This window comes from Amia ocellicauda, chromosome 2 (genome assembly GCF_036373705.1).
Source record: "Amia ocellicauda isolate fAmiCal2 chromosome 2, fAmiCal2.hap1, whole genome shotgun sequence".
NCBI classification, from domain to species: domain Eukaryota; kingdom Metazoa; phylum Chordata; class Actinopteri; order Amiiformes; family Amiidae; genus Amia; species Amia ocellicauda.
In genome coordinates, this window is record NC_089851.1 from 48557327 (window position 1) to 48577671 (window position 20345).

The 20345-nt window shown below is 36.6% G+C and overlaps 1 protein-coding gene across 1 annotated transcript in view; it reads right to left on the reverse strand.

Annotated features, from left to right (window-relative positions):
* gli3 (GLI family zinc finger 3) overlaps window positions 1–20345 on the reverse strand; it is a 218064-nt gene that overhangs the window by 116429 nt on the left and 81290 nt on the right. The window lies entirely within an intron of this gene.

Below are 20345 nucleotides of genomic sequence, written 5' to 3' on the forward strand. Positions count from 1 at the left end.
CATAATTTGTAATCCTTTTTCACAGCTCACTGTCAAATGATATTCAAATAATTCATAATACTTTTCCAGAAATAGCATGTGAAAAAATGAAAGATGAGAGAGGGAAAGGGAAAGGGGAAGGAGAGAGAGAGAGAGACAGAAGAACAAGAAGTAGTGTCATATTATTTCACGCAGGTGGTACCAAGGTCCCTGGCCGGGCCAGCAGACAAAACCATCCCATGTAAACCTTAAAGAGGATTAATCCTCAAGGACCACTGTAATGAGACCTTAAAAGGCTCAACAGCCGCAGCCAGTGATTGAGGAAGCAGTAGTCTGCTCCCAAAAGTCTCCTCTAGCTGAGCTACATCAAAGCGAGCTGGGAACAGATAGCAGGATTCTACAGGAATCCCTTATCTCGGCGCAAGCGGATGCTTCTCCTCTGATTGTCTTGAACTGCCACCTGTCCCAGGCATCTTTGAAGGCAACGCTAAGCCTGTGATGGATCTGACCTCCTTGAGCTCAGATTCTTTTATGTCTTTCTTCATTTTCTGGTCTGTTACATTCTGCCTCTCTGGTGTAGCTCGCTACACGGCGCACAGGGGAGCTCTGATACATCAGGATGCTTTACACTCACAATGGAAGACAACCCAACTCCAAAGAACATTTAATTATGAACATTCTTCAGCCGCCTCTTGTAAACAATATGTACTAATAAATCCGCGAGTGGAAAGCAGAGGTGCTAATCCTGTAGTAATCCAGGGGAATTCAGATCATACCACAAGCAGCAAATAAAAATAATCAGAAGCGTGCATGAAAAAAGCAATCTGCTCATATGTGCTCATGTAAAAGAAAATAAAATTTTGAAAGACAAAACAACAACACCACAAAGAAAAAGAGCCAAGCAGGGGAAACTCTTAATAGGCATTCCTGATCTTTATCTTCATCAGCTTTTTTTTGTATGTTTGTTTTGGGGGGGGATACAAATCTGTTTACTTAATAGTGTTAGTAGAGTGGCAAATGTTTTAAAGTATAATATATTTTGGTCAAGAAAGTAAACAGAAAGCAACAACAAAATTGCAGTAGCAATTAATTTGAACATATCAGTGGTATGCATCATTAGTTCAATTTTAAAACTATAAAAATATGTCTCTGATTTAAAAAAATGGCAAACGTTAAACAATATTTAATGTGCAAACCATCACCATAAAAATGCTGGCCCTTCACTATTTAATTTATCAAAACTACACATATACCTGTTTTAATGAGTTTAAACTTTGTGAACTCCTACTCATATTCATACACAGTAAATATATATATATATATATATATATATATAAGTAAGCAAAAATGCCATCTCCTATTTTATGGGATCTACTCTAATAAGCAGTATAAAACAGCATGATCCGATTATACATGGTGCTAGAAACAAAAAGACTAATTCTGCATAGTTGACAATATTTTCTTTTTCATAAAAGGAAGTAGATGGAAGAAATAAATTTTCATAGCCTGAAGCATGCTCCTGGCACTGCAATGCCAGTCACCATTAATGTTGCTTTTCTGTTCTTTTTTAAAAGCTAATATTTAGACAATCGAATACCATACAAAGACATTTCACAAAGAAAGGCAGATGGGTTTGGAATAGAAAGTCTATAAGGATATTGCTGAGGGATTTTTCCTCAGTGTATACATTGTATAATATACTTTTAACAAATATTAGCAAATGCAGGTATTAAAAACATCTAGGGAATTGCAGTGTTTCCCCTATCATTATACTGAGTGTGCAACTCACACACACACCCCCACAAGCTCACGAGCTGCCCCCTTGTACAACACAATAAAATACAACTTTAAAGCACATGCTCCGTCCCCGCTCTCATTCACTATGGCTAATTTTGGCCTATTACCATCTTAACCATCATTCTGTTTCAGGTACAAATTCAAACTGGGATCCGTAGCAATATAATTTTGACATCATTGGGTTGTGTATGTATGGATGGATGTTTTATATAAATGCACATGAGTATACAGTATGTGATGTATGTATACACACCGTCTGTATAAATACATTTGTATATTTATTTTCTTCAGAATATCTTGGAGGATACATGTAGAATAACAGTATCTCTTTATAATAACTGTCTGAATAAATATGAAATAAGTATCCAGATATAACATGTTTTACATGTATTCATATTATCCTTTACAACTTAAAATTATTTCATACCAATAAAACATATCATCACAATGTTTATCTCCTAGAAAGATCTACCTCATCTGCTTAAAACAACTGCAAGTGCTTTTAACTATATAGAATGTTCACTGTATGGAATCAAAGTGTATTAAAAATTGTTTGTCCACCCAGTCCAGCAGGTTAATTAACAACCTGGGGGACATGCATGACACTTTGTTAAATTCCATTATTTATTTGTTTATTCTTTATTTTATTTTTATAAAATATAGGTATATCTATATATTTATATGTGTGTGTGTGTCATGGCATGTACTCCACTAGACCTCTGAAGGTGTGCTGTGGTATCTGGCACCAAGACGTTAGCAGTAGATTCTGTAAGTCTTGTAAGTTGCGAGGTGGGGCCTCCATGGATCGAACTTGTTTGCCCAGCACATCCCACAGATGCTCAATTGGATTGAGATCTGGGGAATTTGGAGGCCAAGTCAACACCTTGAACTTGTGATTCATCAGACCAGGCCACCTTCTTCCATTGCTCCGTGGTCCAGTTCTGATGCTCATGTGCCCATTGTAGGCACTTTCGGCAGTGGACAGGGGTCACATGGGCACCCTGACTGGTCTGCGGCTACGTAGCCCCATACGCAAAACAAACTGCGATGCACTGTGTGTTCTGACACCTTTCTATCAGAACCAGCATTAACTTTTTCAGCAATTTGAGCTACAGTAGCTCATCTGTTGGATCGGACAACATGGGCCAGCCTTCGCTCCCCACGTGCATTAGTGAGCCTTGGCCACCCATGACCCTGTCACCGGTTCACCGCTTTTCCTTCTTTGGACCACTTTTGATAGGTACTAACCACTGCAGACCGGGAACACCCCACAAGAGCTGCAGTTTTGGAGATGCTCTGACCCAGTTGTCTAACTATCACAATTTGGCCCTTGTCAAAGTCGCTCAGATCCTTACGTTTGCCCATTTTTCCTGCTTCTAACACATCAACTTTGATATATTAATATATGTATATTAATGATATATGTCACTTGCTGCCTAATATATCCCATCCACTGACAGGTGCCATGATAACGAGATTATCAGTGTTATTCACTTCACCTCTCAGTGGTCATAATGGTATGGCTGATCAGTGTATATATCTCCTGTATTAATGTAGGATATAAGTATGCAGCTATCCAACATGAGTCCTCTGACATATGTGGTGCCAAGCCATTCTCTTCCTTTCAGACTAAAACTCTGTGACACTAAAATGTGACCAGCTGAACTATAGAATTGTGGGAGGAAAAATGTGATTTACTCCGATAACATTGAGGTCTCATAAGTGCCTACAGAAATTACAAGACAAGCTGAGGAAACTCTGGTTACAGGGTGGTTTGGCTTGCTTGTCTTTTTATCTAAATTTACATCTACTGCAAATAAAAAAAAACATTTTCTTTTTCATATGTTCCTATTCCTGCATTACTGTGATATGTGATCAATTGATCTATTACTGAAATAATATGGAAATACCATAGACATACAGTCAACCTGTATAAATGTTTTCACATACATATGCGTAAGCCACAGAAAATATTTCTGCAAAAAGTGCCTTGTTTCCACTTAAACAATGAATACAACTAAAATAAATTAAACTAATTTAATGTTTTCTTTGTTCAAAATATTGAATACATGTTATATATAAATACATAAGGTTGGATTGTAGAAACACTTGGCCAGTAAATGTTGCTTGTAATGTCTTTTTGTCATGGTTATATTGAATTACCTGCTACATAGACAAATGCCTGCCTAGCATTCTGGCATGGGGCCAAACTGATCCCTCAATCAATACATCTTTATTTTGGAGCAACTCAAATCCAAGCAACCAATTATTATTTTTTTATCAGACACATCAGAACCAGGAGCTACAAGCAACAGGAAACAGAAACTTGTTTTGAACTTTCTATTACAGACACATTTAAGTCAGCCTTGATTTAATGTCATAAAATGAGAAACTATTAGAATACATTAATACAATGTTATTTTTTACAAATAGAAATGAACCAACCTTGGAGGAAATAATAGAAGAAATGGTCTATTTTAAATAAATATTAATTTGTTGGACTCACTGAATAATTACTGTTGGAAATAACTTCAAAGCCAATATTAAAATTAAGAACTAGGCATCCCAGTGCCTGCAGAATAATTAAACATGTCAGTATAAAGATGAATAATAGAAAGCTAATTTTGTATTTGTATTTATCAACACAAACAGGAGTGTTCATTTTATTAATACCTTTTCATTAAAGTTTAAACAAGACTTAATTAAAAGTTTCTGTCAGAACAGAGAAATGTACAAATACACAGACATAAAAATGTACACAAACGGCTGCCACAAATCTTACTGCACAACTTAATACACAAATCCTACTGAAATCCCATTTATTAAGGAAAACTGAACCCAAACCTAGGGCTCTGTGATGCAGAATTGTCATTGTTAATACTGGTACTTTGTATCCATGACAAAATATATATAAAAGCAACACTAAGTCATGTTAAACTTTTTAAATGGTTGGTTTGAACTGCATTAAAGGAACTTTGTGCTGTGCCCAGTACATAAATAAAATAGCACAAGAAAAGTAAGTAAAAATACCAGTACTTATGTGTCCTGAGTTCCTGACACACTCTGTACCACACACTCTGTTGGAAGGTTATTTTCCAAATTCAAAAAGTAAACTAAGGCCAGGATTAACTCAAAACATTGACCCACCCGCTTATCAAAAACTACAGAACTGTACTCAGTTGTGGCTTCATTTTTAGTAAGATGACACTTTCCTCTAATCACAAGTATAACCGCTATGATGTACAGGTTTGTAGTTTGCTATTAGCAGGTGGGTCAAAGTTTTGATTTAATCCAGCCCTAAATCCATGATCAATTTCTTAAAATACAGTGATATTTATATTTATAACATATTTATATATAACACTATTTGTAATATTGCATATATTGTGATCTATTTTAAAGCACCTCTAAAACAACAACGTATGACAAAATAAATCCTGTCCATTTATAATAATGAAGCATGTTTTTCTGCCATTTTACTCCAGTAACTATGAAACTATTAGCCTTTGTAAAGTTGTGTACTTTTCTCTCTCAATCAGTAGGCTATAGACAGTTTTATAAACCAGAGTTAATTGAGATGAGCGCCATGTAAAAATCTGTAACAATCCAGTAGCTAATTACAATTTACTTTTGAAAAAGATAGGGGAGCACCAAGGAATGAGGTAAAATATAATGATCCTGTATCTATAATGGCCCATCACAAGAAAGAGTATTGTCAGAGAAAAACAGCAATAACGGTCCCTTTCATATAAATGAGTGCAGACTACAGTTTATAGATACAGAAAAACTGGTGACCATGACAAGAATGACCAAAGCAAAAGAGGAAAACATAAAAGAGAAGGCAGGCTAATTGCTTGAAAGTTCTAGGCTAATCCTAAACATTACTCAAATTGCTGTCTATTACAATCCCATATCAAATCTCACCATAACAAAGCAATAATTAATGAGACTTTAATTTTGAAAGGAAAGTATGGTGGGGGGCATTGCTCAAAACCCATTGTTCAGATGAATTCCTGGGAAATGCACTACACCATAAATAGCAGTCCAATACAACAGAAAAGTTGAAGAGTATACAATATAGGTACAGTGAGGGAAAAAAGTATTTGATCCCCTGCTGATTTTGTACGTTTGCCCACTGACAAAGAAATGATCAGTCTATAATTTTAATGGTAGGTGTATTTTAACAGTGAGAGACAGAATAACAACAAAAAAATCTAGAAAAACACATTGCAAAAAAGTTATAAATTGGTTTGCATGTTAATGAGGGAAATACGTATTTGATCCCCTATCAATCAGCAAGATTTCTGGCTCCCAGGTGTCTTTTATACAGGTAAGGAGCTGAGATTAGGAGCACTCTCTTAAAGGGAGTGCTCCTAATCTCAGCTCGCTACCTGTATAAAAGACACCTGTCCACAGAAGCAATCAATCAATCAGATTCCAAACTCTCCACCATGGCCAAGACCAAAGAGCTGTCCAAGGATGTCAGGGACAAGATTGTAGACCTACACAAGGCTGGAATGGGCCATCGCCAAGCAGCTGGGTGAGAAGGTGACAACAGTTGGTGCGATTATTCGCAAATGGAAGAAACACAAAATAACTGTCAGTCTCCCTCGGTCTGGGGCTCCATGCAAGATCTCACCTCGTGGAGTTTCAATGATCATGAGAATGGTGAGGAATCAGCCCAGAACTACACGGGAGGATCTTGTTAATGATCTCAAGGCAGCTGGGACCATAGTCACCAAGAAAACAATTGGTAACACACTACGCCGTGAAGGACTGTAATCCTGCGGCGCCCGCAAGGTCCCCCTGCTCAAGAAAGCACATGTACAGGCCCGTCTGAAGTTTGCCAATGAACATCTGAATGATTCAGAGGAGAACTGGGTGAAAGTGTTGTGGTCACATGAGACCAAAATCGAGCTCTTTGGCATCAACTCAACTCGCCGTGTTTGGAGGAGGAGGAATGCTGCCTATGACCCCAAGAACACCATCTCCACCATCAAACATGGAGGTGGAAACATTATGCTTTGGGGGTGTTTTTCTGCTAAGGGGACAGGACAACTGCACCGCATCAAAGGGACGATGGACGGGGCCATGTACCGTCAAATCTTGGGTGAGAACCTCCTTCCCTCAGCCAGGGCATTGAAAATGGATCGTGCATGGGTATTGCAGGATGACAATGACCCAAAACACACAGCCAAGGCAACAAAGGAGTGGCTCAAGAAGAAGCACATTAAGGTCCTGGAGTGGCCTAGCCAGTCTCCAGACCTTAATCCCATAGAAAATCTGTGGAGGGAGCTGAAGGTTCGAGTTGCTAAACGTCAGCCTCGAAACCTTAATGACTTGGAGAGGATCTGCAAAGAGGAGTGGGACAAAATCCCCCTGAGATGTGTGCAAACCTGGTGGCCAACTACATGAAACGTCTGACCTCTGTGATAGCCAACAAGGGTTTTGCCACCAAGTACTAAGTCGAAGGGGTCAAATACTTATTTCCCTCATTAACATGCAAATCAATTTATAACTTTTTTGAAATGAATTTTTCTGGATTTTTTTGTTGTTATTCTGTCACTCACTGCTAAAATACACCTACCATTACCAATTATAGACTGATCATTTCTTTGTCAGTGGGCAAACGTACAAAATCAGCAGGGGATCTAATTCTTTTTTCCCTCACTGTAAAACTATTCATCTTAAGACCTTTCTGCAGTGCATTCCAGTCACTGGCTGCAGCAAACTGGAAAGAGGAGCGGCCCAGGGACGTATGCACTTTGGGAACCTTTAGCAGAATGTATGTTCAAGATAAAGGTTTAATTAGATTACTGAAAAAGGGGGGAGTGAATCCTAATAGAGTTTTATAAATAAACCTTAACCAATAGCTCTTGTGACATGTATATAGAGAATGCCAATTGACAGAGGAGTACAATGTGCAGTGATGTGTTCTATAAGGATCATTGGTGGCAAATCTAATGGCTGTGTGGTAAAGAACATCAAGCCGCTGAAGAGCACCCTTTCCTGCAGACCTATATACTAAGTTTCCGTAATCCAGCAAGGGGAGGATTATCATTTGAACCAGTGTAAGTTCGGCAACTGGAGTGAAAGAGGAGCGATTCTGAATAAGGAAACCAAGTCTAGACTTTACCTTTGCCTGCAGCTTAGATATGTGAAGTGAAAAGGACAGTGTATTATCAAGCCATACTCCCAAATATTTGTATGAGGTAACTACCTCAAGCTCCAGGTAGCAATAATGCCAGGGAGGTGGAAGTTTTTCTTTTCAAACCATATAACTTTGGTTTTGGAGGTGTTCAAACATGCAAATCAATTTATAACTTTTTTGAAATGCGTTTTTCTGGATTTTTTTGTTGTTATTCTGTCTCTCACTGTTAAAATACACCTACCATTAAAATTATACGGGCAAACGTACAAAATCAGCAGGGGATCAAATACTTTTTTCCCTCACTGTAGATGAAACTATGTTTGAATTTAGGTTTCAAGTGTGAAATAAAGTACTGCTGGAATGTGGTTTGATGCCTACAGTACAATACAGAGGTTGTAAGTTGAAGGTTTGTGTTGTTTAGTTTACTAGGGTGTGTTAACAGGCTTGATCATAGATGCTCAACGAGATTCATACCTGGAGATCGGACAACTGTTGTGAAGCCCTGGCTCTCTTTGATTTGGGATGTACTTTGGACCACATTAATGGTCCACAAAGTGCAGTGTTTTTATGGATGATGACTTGTTTGGGTTGCCTGACTGGTTGAGTAATGTTTGCCAGGGACATAGAGATAGAAAATATAAAAACTGAGTTTGAGTTCTCTTCAGGTTGGATTAAAGGCTAATTTCTACAAGTGATGTAATGTACATGCTTGCTTGCCATACAACACCACTATGATATAAAACCATTTATATAGTGATAATATAAACCAGAACATGACATCTACATTATACTAATAATATCAACACATGACAAAATAAACCTGTCAGATAACTATGAAGAAACAGTGCTAGAAAATTTTAATAAAGCCAAACTGGCAGGAAACTAATTTTGAGATTATAGGATTTTAGTTGCACAGCAAGTGCCCATAGCCTGAGTTTTGGATCTTTACCGATATGCAGAATGCCCGCAGCACATAAAAGTAATATTTTAATCAAATGCACATAAACATCAAATGCTAGTTAGATAATGCATTGATTTTATATTTGCATTGATATGTTCTTAATTCTAATTGTTCATTAACCACCATTGAAGCACTTGTTTAAAATCAAATTTTCTCAATAGATGAAAAGACTTTCCTATGAGGCTGTTTGAAATAGCAGTCCTTGTAAATAACTTGTAATTAAAAAAAAACTGTGTAATAAATAACATTTATAAACAAATTACTTGTAGTTAACTCAAAAATGATATACATCCAATGCTACAAATCTTTTCACAGATCCATAGAGCATTCTCAAATCCTACTTCCTTATCCATTGGATCTTGTGTATTAGTGTTGTGGTAAGCAGGATATTAACTTCATCCTCTGTTTGAACCCTTCAATCTCAATGCTTTAACTAATTCTTAAACCAACTTGGCTTCTTTCCACTTTTTTTGTGTGTAAATTTAACCAAACCTTACTTATACTTTTGGCAAAGACATATGAAATTAAAGAATCAATAAGCATGCAAAGAGAAAAATGGAAATAACGATGCACTGAGGTCTGTTGTAGCTCCTTTACACAAGTACTACATCATAAAGCTGACAACCAGGTGCTAATGGCTCCAGGTGTTGGTATATTAGCAACATTAAACACTGACAGCACAAAGTTAAAATAATCCCAGCCATGGAATTTAGCTGTGCTCTTTGCAAACGCTGCAGTATGCCAAATGGCAGCATTCGCACCTGTGACGAATTTAGGAGGTGAAAGCGGAGGATCAGAGAGGTCACAGCGGTGCTTGAAGGAGTAAAGGTCACTTTCTTAGATTTCTACCTGGTGCCATTGCTTCTGCAATGCTCTGTGAAGATTTAACAATCGCAGTGCTTAAAAGTTTGCATGTTTCTGACTAATAATCTCAAAAATATACTAAGAACACCTGATACAATCATAATTTAATAAAGGCTGAAGCTGTAACAGCCCAGAAACCAGTCAGCTGTTAATAAGTTTGAAAAAATAAGTTTGAATACGAATCTATATTTTCCCAACAACTGTTTCCTGAAATGTGCAGTGCATGGCAGCACTAGGAACAAGCATGAGCAAAGGTTTAATATAAACGTATTAAATTAACTGAGACATTTTATAATAATGAGCACAATAATTCTGGAGGAAAGTAAACACAAAACACAAAAAGAAAAAAGAAACAGAATTTACAAGACTATAAATTACAAACAAAAAAATGCTGTTGACAAAATATGTAAATATGACAGTTTTCTGTACTATACTCAACACCGAGTCTGGTTGTGACAGATAAACTCTAGTATTTTTTTTTTTAATAACCATTGACTAGTAAGAATATCCTTATTCACCCATGATGTATTATTGGACTTTGCATTGCTCTTATATTTTGTAAGTCGCCCTGGACAAGGGTGTCTGCTAAGAAATAAGTAATAATAATAATAATAATAATAATAATAATAATGTACACAATTGTGTGTTTCTACCTGTGGCAAGCAAAATTTAAGATAATGAAATTTACATTATTACCACAGGTCTGGATAGTTGACACGAAGCATGTTTCAATTGTTTCCTAGATTTTGACTGCCAGTAGCAATGGATCAATACCCATATTCACTATGTTCAAAGTGACTGCTATCTTACAAATTAATTAACAGAAAACCTGTATCTGTCATTTGCACAAAAACAATCTTCAATGACATTATTTTATTTATTTTTATTTTTAATTGAGTAAATATTCACTTAATCTTTTGTTTAGTTTTGTAATACTAGAACTGATATCCAGAGTATAACATTAACAATCTTTTGTTTCTGTAGGGATAATAAAGCTTGAGGAAATGTTTTATTAATTGTCACCTCAAGACATCACTACATTAGATGGTTCTACATTATATAAAATAAATATAAATGTTTTGGGGAGGAATTAAAATATACAAAAGGCAAGATTTGGACTCTTTGGAGACTTAAAGATCATGGTAATGTTAAGCGTTTTGATATCCCCGTCTATCTGAGCTGACCATTTAGGGCTTGCTTATTGTGAGAGTGACTTTTTTATAGATTTAATCAGCTTTAAAGTTATGTTTTTTTAAAATGTATTTTTCACTTCTATAGCTTCAGTGTATGTTCTTATACACCGATCAGCCATAACATTATGACCACTTGCCTAATACTATGTAGGTCCCAAAACAGCCCTGACCCGTCGAGGCATGGACTCCAGGTGTGCTGTGGTATCTGGCACCAAGACGTTAGCAGCAGATCCTGTAAGTCCTGTAAGTTGCAATGGTGGGGCCTCCATGGATCAGACTTGTTTGTCCAGCACATCCCACAGATGCTCGATTGGATTGAGATCTGGGGAATTTGGAGGCCAAGTCAACACCCTGAACTCGTGATTCATCAGACCAGGCCACCTTCTTCCATTACTCCGTGGTCCAGTTCTGATGCTCACGTGCCCATTGTAGGCACTTTCGGCAGTGGACAGGGGTCAGCATGGGCACCCTGACTGGTCTGAGGCTACGCAGCCCCAAACACAACAAACTGCGATGCACTGTGTGTTCTGACACCTTTCTATCAGAACCAGCATTAACTTTTTCAGCAATTTGAGCTACAGTAGCTCGTCTGTTGGATTGGACAACAAGGGCCAGCCTTCGCTCTCCACGTGCATCAGTGAGCCTTGGCCGCCCATGACCCTGTTGCCGGTTCACCGCTTTTCCTTCCTTGGACCACTTTTGATAGGTACTGACCACTGCAGACCGGGAACACCCCACAAAAGCTGCAGTTTTGGAGATGCTCTGACCCAGTCTTCTAGCCATCACAATTTGGCCCTTGTCAAAGTCGCTCAGATCCTTACGCTTGCCCATTTTTCCTGCTTCTAACACATCAATTTTGAGGACAAAATGTTCACTTGCTGCCTAATATATCCCACCCACTGACAGGTGCCATGATAACGAGATCATCAGTGTTATTCACTTCACCTGTCAGTGGTCATAATGTTATGGCTGATCGGTGTATGTGATTCTGGGTGTTGGTTCCACTCTAGCAAAGCATGCTGTAGTGTTGCCTGCATACAAGGATAGACAGTTTTTCTGGTAACTATGTAACTTAACTGGCAGTTAACAGCTGAATTATTAAGAAATAAAAAAGTGCTTCTTTATTAAGATGAGACATAGACGTCCAAGAAATATAGGGTTACATATATTACCTGTTTGAGTTAAATTTAAGAAATTGTCTTTAGATTTTCACATTCTGATTTTTTTTTTTTTGCATGTATTTCCAGTAAACTCACTGTCAATATGTCATCTTGCATTTGTGCAGCAGTGGTGTCTCCTTCAGGCTACAGTCTGTCTGACATCACTTTCCAACTGCAGGCTCTTCCATTACATAAAGGTTTGGAGAAAGCAGCTGCAAGTGATGTCAGAAATACAACAGCCTACAGGACGCACCCATGCTGTACTGAATCCAAGTTTACATCTTGAAACTGATAGCACTGAATGAAAAACTTGTCAGCATTTGAGCTTAGAAAAATAAAGAAAAACAGGCGTGTACTTTGAATAATGTTATATATTCAGACGCACAGTCTTTTCATTCTGATATTACACAAATCCCCACACTCTAAAGGGAGTTCAATTATATATCTTAATGGTGTCAATAATGATTCCAGCAACTAAATGATATGCAACTAAATATACTACAGGTTGAAATCATTACAAAAATCTACCTATTATGCTTTCTGTTATGCCCAATACATTAAAGGACAAATAATATTGTAATTTTGTATTGCATATAAGGAAAAATACCCAGAGGTACATCTTAATATTACATGCATTATTTTGTTTTACAGAAAATAAAGAATTTACCAACAACATTTCAGGGAACTTAATGCTAGCGGTACATTTGTTCTTAATAGTTTCATTATGATTTGAACATGGAAACACAACTCAGATCGGCTACTGTAGGTTAGTTACCGCAGATCCTGTACCAAAATAAATTTTAACACAGAAAAATTAACTATGGGCAGGATTAAGGGCAGGATTAAGTCACTCGCAGAAGCATTAGCGGCATGTCTGTGAATGGATCTCATGCTGCTAAACTTTCGTGGTATTAAATCTAACACGGTTTATGCCACAAAACGATCTTCTCGCAGCTCTTTTCTTGCACAATGCGAGGGAATAAAACAACTTTCACACAGCCGCTACTAGAAAACTTTCTCGCTTTCATTTTAGATTCTGCTTTCTTCTAATTCTTAATGTAAATGCCATGATGTACAGTTTTTGTAGTGGCTGGTTGTAATTGTAATTGTATTTAATCCCTCAACAATACAGTGGGAGTGGTCCCATTTTCACTGTATTAAATCAAGAAAATGCTCTCTTCGAAGTTGTCTAAAGCCTCTCGCGGTTATGGCAAAATGTAAAGAAAACCCATTTGGCACTGGTTTGCATAGGTGCTGTTCCATGGGTTTATTCACATGCCTCCTGTGTGTTCTGTGTGTTCAGTTGAAATAACTGCTTGTTGTTCAGTAACTGCAATACAGGTGTACAGTGCGCATAACAAATTAGATGCTGCACCCAACATCTATACAAAGGAAATGTTACCTATTGTTAGTGCACAGAGTGAAAATATGTTGAAATTGAATGTCATTTTATATTATGTTTTGTTCAGCAATGTGTTGGGGTTCATTTTGGTTGTTTTGTTATGTATTTGTTCATTACTTATTTGTTTAATTCAGTCTTTTGTTCTTTCTGCTCTTGAATTTGTTCGTTGTTCTGAAAACTCCTTTATGTCTTAAAAATTGTTTCCTTCTTACAACAGATATTTTGTGGAAACAGCAGCCTACTATGACATAAATATTAAACCTCACTCACTACAACATGATGTATATTCAGCCTATATATAAGGGGGATGTTTTCATGCATGAAACATTTGGCACTAGTTGATAATGTTTTACACGAAACAAAAAACAGTGTTCCTTTCAATTTTAACTGGAAAAAATGCACTGGAAAAAATGCACCAGTGAACAAATAGCTTATTCCAGATGGGGTATATCCAACAGAAGGACAAATGTAATGCAGGCCACTATCCGTTTATATTAGGTTAGCATATATATTCTTGTTAAAATATAAAATATATGTAGATGTCTGGGTGATATTTAGGGAGTATTTTTACAGACATATATGGTTGCCTAACTTGCAAGCCAGTAGGCTACACATCCAGTGTATGACATTTGTGCACTGCACATTGGGTGGACAAACAAACAAATAAGAAAAAATATCCACTAAAGGCAAAATTAAGCGGATACATTCAGGATTGGAAGCAAATATAATCTTAGAAAAATATAAACTATCTGAACAGTTAGTTATCTAGTAGCGGGTGGTCAACATTTTGCCTTTATCCCAGGCACAATATACAAAGTGGAAGTAATAACTACACGTTTTCCACTGTTCTGCACTGTTACATTGACATACACACAATACACAAAGCAGGTGTAAGGGGCTCATTCAGTATTTTGAGCATGTTACAAGTGAAGTAACCCCTCAGTAAAATCAGTACAGTGTTAACCTGGTGTTTTAGATTTATTTCAGTGAGAAGCTGCACTGTGAGATTCCCTCCATCAAATATTGATTCCGTAGGCATGTAAAACTTTATTTCTGCTTGCAGTTTTTGGTGCCACACTTTTGAGCATGAAATTTGCTATACCAATACGATGTCTGCATTGCCACGGACACCCCTGATGTACTCCAACAGTCTTTAGAGCTTGCACCCTGCAAAATGAATAGGCCTATATATAATATTCATCACCCTTACATATTTCAACACATTCATATTTTATGTTTCATACCCAGGGCAAGCAATAATTATGAGTTGGAATTGGTATCTTGGTTTTGGACAGACAGTATTTAGTAGGGCCCAACAGATATACCAGAGCACCGATATCATTGGTCGATATTGGCCTTTTATATAAATATCAGTATCGGCACATATTCCACCAATATATTTTCTCAAACTATTGGCATTCATATTTTTTCAAATTACCATAAAATCCTACTTCAGACAATAAATAAATACATGTTTATTTGGTTTTAAAGTAATTATAATTATTTACCATTATTTATTAACATACTTATGATGCTTTAGTTTGCTGGAAGCTTCCGACTCCACAGTGTTTCTCATGCACAGCGGTGTGCACACTACACTACTGAGCACTCTTGGTGAAACAAACACTCACCTACCTGAGAAACACGAGGCTCATAAACCAATAAACATGTGTTTTACTAAAACCCTCATAACCTATAGAAAGTATTTTTGAAAGCTGCTGCATTTGAGTATCCATGGTTTTGATGTTTGTTTATTTTCATCACGACTGAAGATTACCATCTACTACGGCATAGAGGGGCATTTTTACTTAAAGGTTAATGAGATCGCTTTTAAAAATTCACAATAGGAAGTTAAATAAAGAAAAACAGTAAATGTTTGCTGAAGATGTTGACTGGATATCAGCAAACAAAAACTCCAAATGACAAACAAGCTCAGATCACCATAAAACCTTAAAGAAACTTATCTCTCAGACAATGTTGGATAAAACTGAAACTATATTTATAAAACTATTTAAAATCCTACATTGTGTTTTGGCTATAATTCGTATTGCAATACATTTAACATATGTATTAAATAAGTTACACTTTCAAAGGCATTTTTAAGACACATTATAAAAAAAAAATGCAGCTGTGCTGTGCTGCCTGCATTATAACCTGCCACTGTTGGACTGGCAGTATTGAGCACTGAGCAGGATTGTGAACCTGACAGAACCAGACACATGTAAAACATGCACATTTTTCTATTTGTGTGTGAAATTGTTCATATACCTTGGTCTTTGTTCTAATGTATAAGAACATGCATATTTTTATATTTTTTCCTTCATTCTACCTTATTCTAATTTATTTAATTTATTTTTACAATGTTTGATATGTGGTTGTTATTTATGATGAAAATTAATGTTAAGTTTATTATGTAAAAAAAAAAAATTGGACACAATTTCTCCCTGACAGGGAGAGATTTAAGGGATCCATGCTAGAAAGGTAAATATAGATAGGTAAATATATTAAGTTATATTGAAAAACTAAATCATTACCATAATGGGACAGGCAGACCAACAAACAAACTGATAGTAATAGATAGTAAAATAGATAGTATTTTAAAATGCTTTATTGTAACATTCTTCTTGTTTTTCAATAAAGTGTCAATGTGTTAAGCACACTTTGTTTTTTTTGCCTTAGTGTTTTTAACCAATAGCAGAGAGGTTTGTTTAAAACAAACAGATTTGTTGTATTGGTATTTGGAAGAGGAGGATGCAGAAATTTACGAACATTAAGATGTTTCTATTTTATTTCAGCTGGTCAACCTAAATGTCAGAATCCTTTTCAACCCAAATAACAGAATTGGCACAAGAGAAAACTGATAAGATTTAGAAATACACAAAAGTAGTAATTTAACGTGTATTTGACACACAACCTGACCGGCCAATTTCTCAGCAAAGAAGAAAGAACGCACGCGTTTACAATCAATGTAAACTAGGCAATGTAAATATACACTCACCTAAAGGATTATTAGGAACACCTTTTCAATTTCTCATTAATGCAATTATCTAACCAACCAATCACATGGCAGTTGCTTCAATGCATTTAGGGGTGTGGTCCTGGTCAAGACAATCTCCTGAACTCCAAACTCAATGTCTGAATGGGAAAGAAAGGTGATTTAAGCAATTTTGAGCGTGGCATGGTTGTTGGTGCCAGACGGGCCGGTCTGAGTATTTCACAATCTGCTCAGTTACTGGGATTTTCACGCACAACCATTTCTAGGTGTGAAAAGGGAAAAACATCCAGTATGCGGCAGTCCTGTGGGCGAAAATGCCTTGTTGATGCTAGAGGTCAGAGGAGAATGGGCCGACTGATTCAAGCTGATAGAAGAGCAACTTTGACTGAAATAACCACTCGTTACAACCGAGGTATGCAGCAAAGCATTTGTGAAGCCACAACACGTACAACCTTGAGGCGGATGGGCTACAACAGCAGAAGACCCCACCGGGTACCACTCATCTCCACTACAAATAGGAAAAAGAGGCTACAATTTGCACAAGCTCACCAAAATTGGACAGTTGAAGACTGGAAAAATGTTGCCTGGTCTGATGAGTCTCGATTTCTGTTGAGACATTCAGATGGTAGAGTCAGAATTTGGCGTAAACAGAATGAGAACATGGATCCATCATGCCTTGTTACCACTGTGCAGGCTGGTGGTGGTGGTGTAATGGTGTGGGGGATGTTTTCTTGGCACACTTTAGGCCCCTTAGTGCCAATTGGGCATCGTTTAAATGCCACGGCCTACCTGAGCATTGTTTCTGACCATGTCCATCCCTTTATGACCACCATGTACCCATCCTCTGATGGCTACTTCCAGCAGGATAATGCACCATGTCACAAAGGTCGAATCATTTCAAATTGGTTTCTTGAACATGACAATGAGTTCACTGTACTAAACTGGCCCCCACAGTCACCAGATCTCAACCCAATAGAGCATCTTTGGGATGTGGTGGAACGGGAGCTTCGTGCCCTGGATGTGCATCCCACAAATCTCCATCAACTGCAAGATGCTATCCTATCAATATGGGCCAACATTTCTAAAGAATGCTTTCAGCACCTTGTTGAATCAATGCCACATAGAATTAAGGCAGTTCTGAAGGCGAAAGGGGGTCAAACACAGTATTAGTATGGTGTTCCTAATAATCCTTTAGGTGAGTGTATTATTATTGTTATAATGAAATTTTACTGGTAGTAATAATGACAACAACAATAATAATAATTACATTTGAAGATGCTTTTTATATTTGTTCAACAGCACAACCTGATTGGCCGATTTTCTTTTGTTTTTGCTGTATTGCCGTGTAGTTTTGCTGAGCTCCTAAACAGGTGCGCTCCTTGCAACACTGATGATATCTCTTGAACAATTATTTGTAAACATCTGTAGTTTTTTGTAATTAAAAAAAAATATTCTGGGGATTCGTATATATGATATATGTGATATATTTTTTAAGTGTTTAAAAGCTAGGATAATTTTGAAAACAACGTTTTGAGAATAAAAATGGTGTCTGTATAACTTAGTTTTCTTTGCTTATGCACATTTCTGTATTCATTAAAACAATTAATTAATTACAGAAGGAATGAAAAACTTCAGTGTCTTGTTTCTTGTGATATAGCAGTTTCATATTTTCATATAATCATTATAATTATTTATGTAAAATTAAGTGATTTGTGTGAGACTGCTGTAGTCCTGACAGGGTTAATAGAAGCCTTGAGGCAGTAAATTCTAATCGAGATTTTTGTAATCGAATTACTCGATGAATCGTGACAGCCCTAGTTAACATATGTGCAAATTACAATGCAAAAACTGAAAAACTTGAAAAACACATTACTTCAAAGCTTGTCCTTTAGATCCAGCTTTTAAAATGTTTAACTGAGTAGTGAACCCGATTGCATTTCACAAACTCATATATTAGTCATAGCCGACTGTGTAACCAATTACAGCCTATGTTAATATGCTAAACAACAAGATTATGTGTTTAATGTATTGTATCACAAATATGCATTAATGTATAAATTAAACATTTAAACAAATACATAGGAAAGAACTCATGTGTTTGAACACAGGTATTTTGTTTAAATATTAAAAGAAACACAAAACAAATATATGTATATGTCAATTATGAATAAAAGAATAACACTTGTTTCATGCACTTTTGGAGCAAGCACAATAATGTGTCATTTGTGTATGACATGTCATGAATGAACACTATTTACAAGATTTAAACTTTCTTTTAAATATCCACATAGTTGACTAAAGTATTGATCTTTTTGGCAAAATAGGAGAATCTCAGAGGTGAGGCAGGGAATTCTAGATCCCTGGAGCAAAGACCAAGAATTATCGTGCTCTAAAGCATTTTTACTTTAAAACATGGCTGGCAAAGCCCTAACTTCAGATGAATAAGTATGAAATGCTTCCATGGAGAACGTTGTAATCTGAAGGATTTTTTACCCTTGAACTCTATCTCTGTGACATTTTACGTGATCCTGTGCCAAGTCACTTCACCTCTATCACATTGGAATGTAAAGCCAGAAACCTTGGAACACAAATGAAATGTGGCACCCAAGCTGAGCTGCATTGGGTACATAATTGACATTAATGTTTTGGTTGCAGTATTGCTTCTTAAAGCTCAGAGTCTCAATTTGATTTAGTAACTATTTGATTAAGGGTCTCTGACTCAAGACCACTAGTGCAAAAAGAACACTACATACAGAATGAAACAGTTATGGAGAGAAGGCCTTCATTATACCTTGAGGTGAAAAACTCAGTCTGCAAAATTCACAGCCCATTTAGCAAAAATAAACAAGCATTCCAAAATAATTGTGCTCCAAAGACTGTTCATAGCAAACAGCAGAAACAATAACCACCTTTCTCCTGCTGAAGAACCAAAGAATATTAAGTGGTTGAACAGGGTTATTGGGGCACTTTGACCTGATCATAGATGAGAAATCCTTCCCATTTACTGCAAAATAATGAATGACGAAATATATAGTCTTCAACAAAAAAATTAACATTTTTGTCTGCACTCCCTTTCACCATTTCATGGTTAACTATAAAATAACTTGAGTTTCAGTGTTTCTCAAGCCTATAGCGTATGCATTTCCCATCCTGAACTTAACCCCTTTAGCCAAACCAGTTAATTGTTATTTGGTACAGGAAAGATTAATCACCCAACACCTGAAGAGTGACTATTTATATGTATCTCTCTATGACTTACATGATTACCATTGTCTATCATGGTTACCACAGTCTTCCTTAGGGCCAGACCAAATCGAAACTTTGACCTACCTTCAAATTGCAAAGTACAAATCTGTCCCCTTTCACGGTTTAATGTATTATTATTAAGTCACTTTTTACTTTATAAATAAAAACGCGATAGGGAATAACTTTGTAATTTGTAATTCGCAAGTGGGTCCAAGTTTTGATTTGGTCTAGCCCTTAGTCTCTACATGAAGTCCACCTACTGAAAATAAAACCAAATCAAATACTTTTAAAAGGCATGATAAATGTGTTTTTTTTACAGTGTGAAAGGATTATCCTTTATCAGATTACCTATATTATTCAAACAAAAAACATAAAAACAAACAACAATATTGTTTTCTTTGGAAAATGTATGTATATGGAAGCATTTGCCTGAAATGTGTTTTAAAACAGTTTGAAGGATTTTACCTATTTCCAATTCAGTGAGGCAATATTTGTTTGGCATTTGCTGTGGAGAGTACTGACTGAAATAAGGTACTTCAGGTATTGGTTCCATTTAACATTTTAGGTGGAATAAATAACTGATACAACTATATGTAC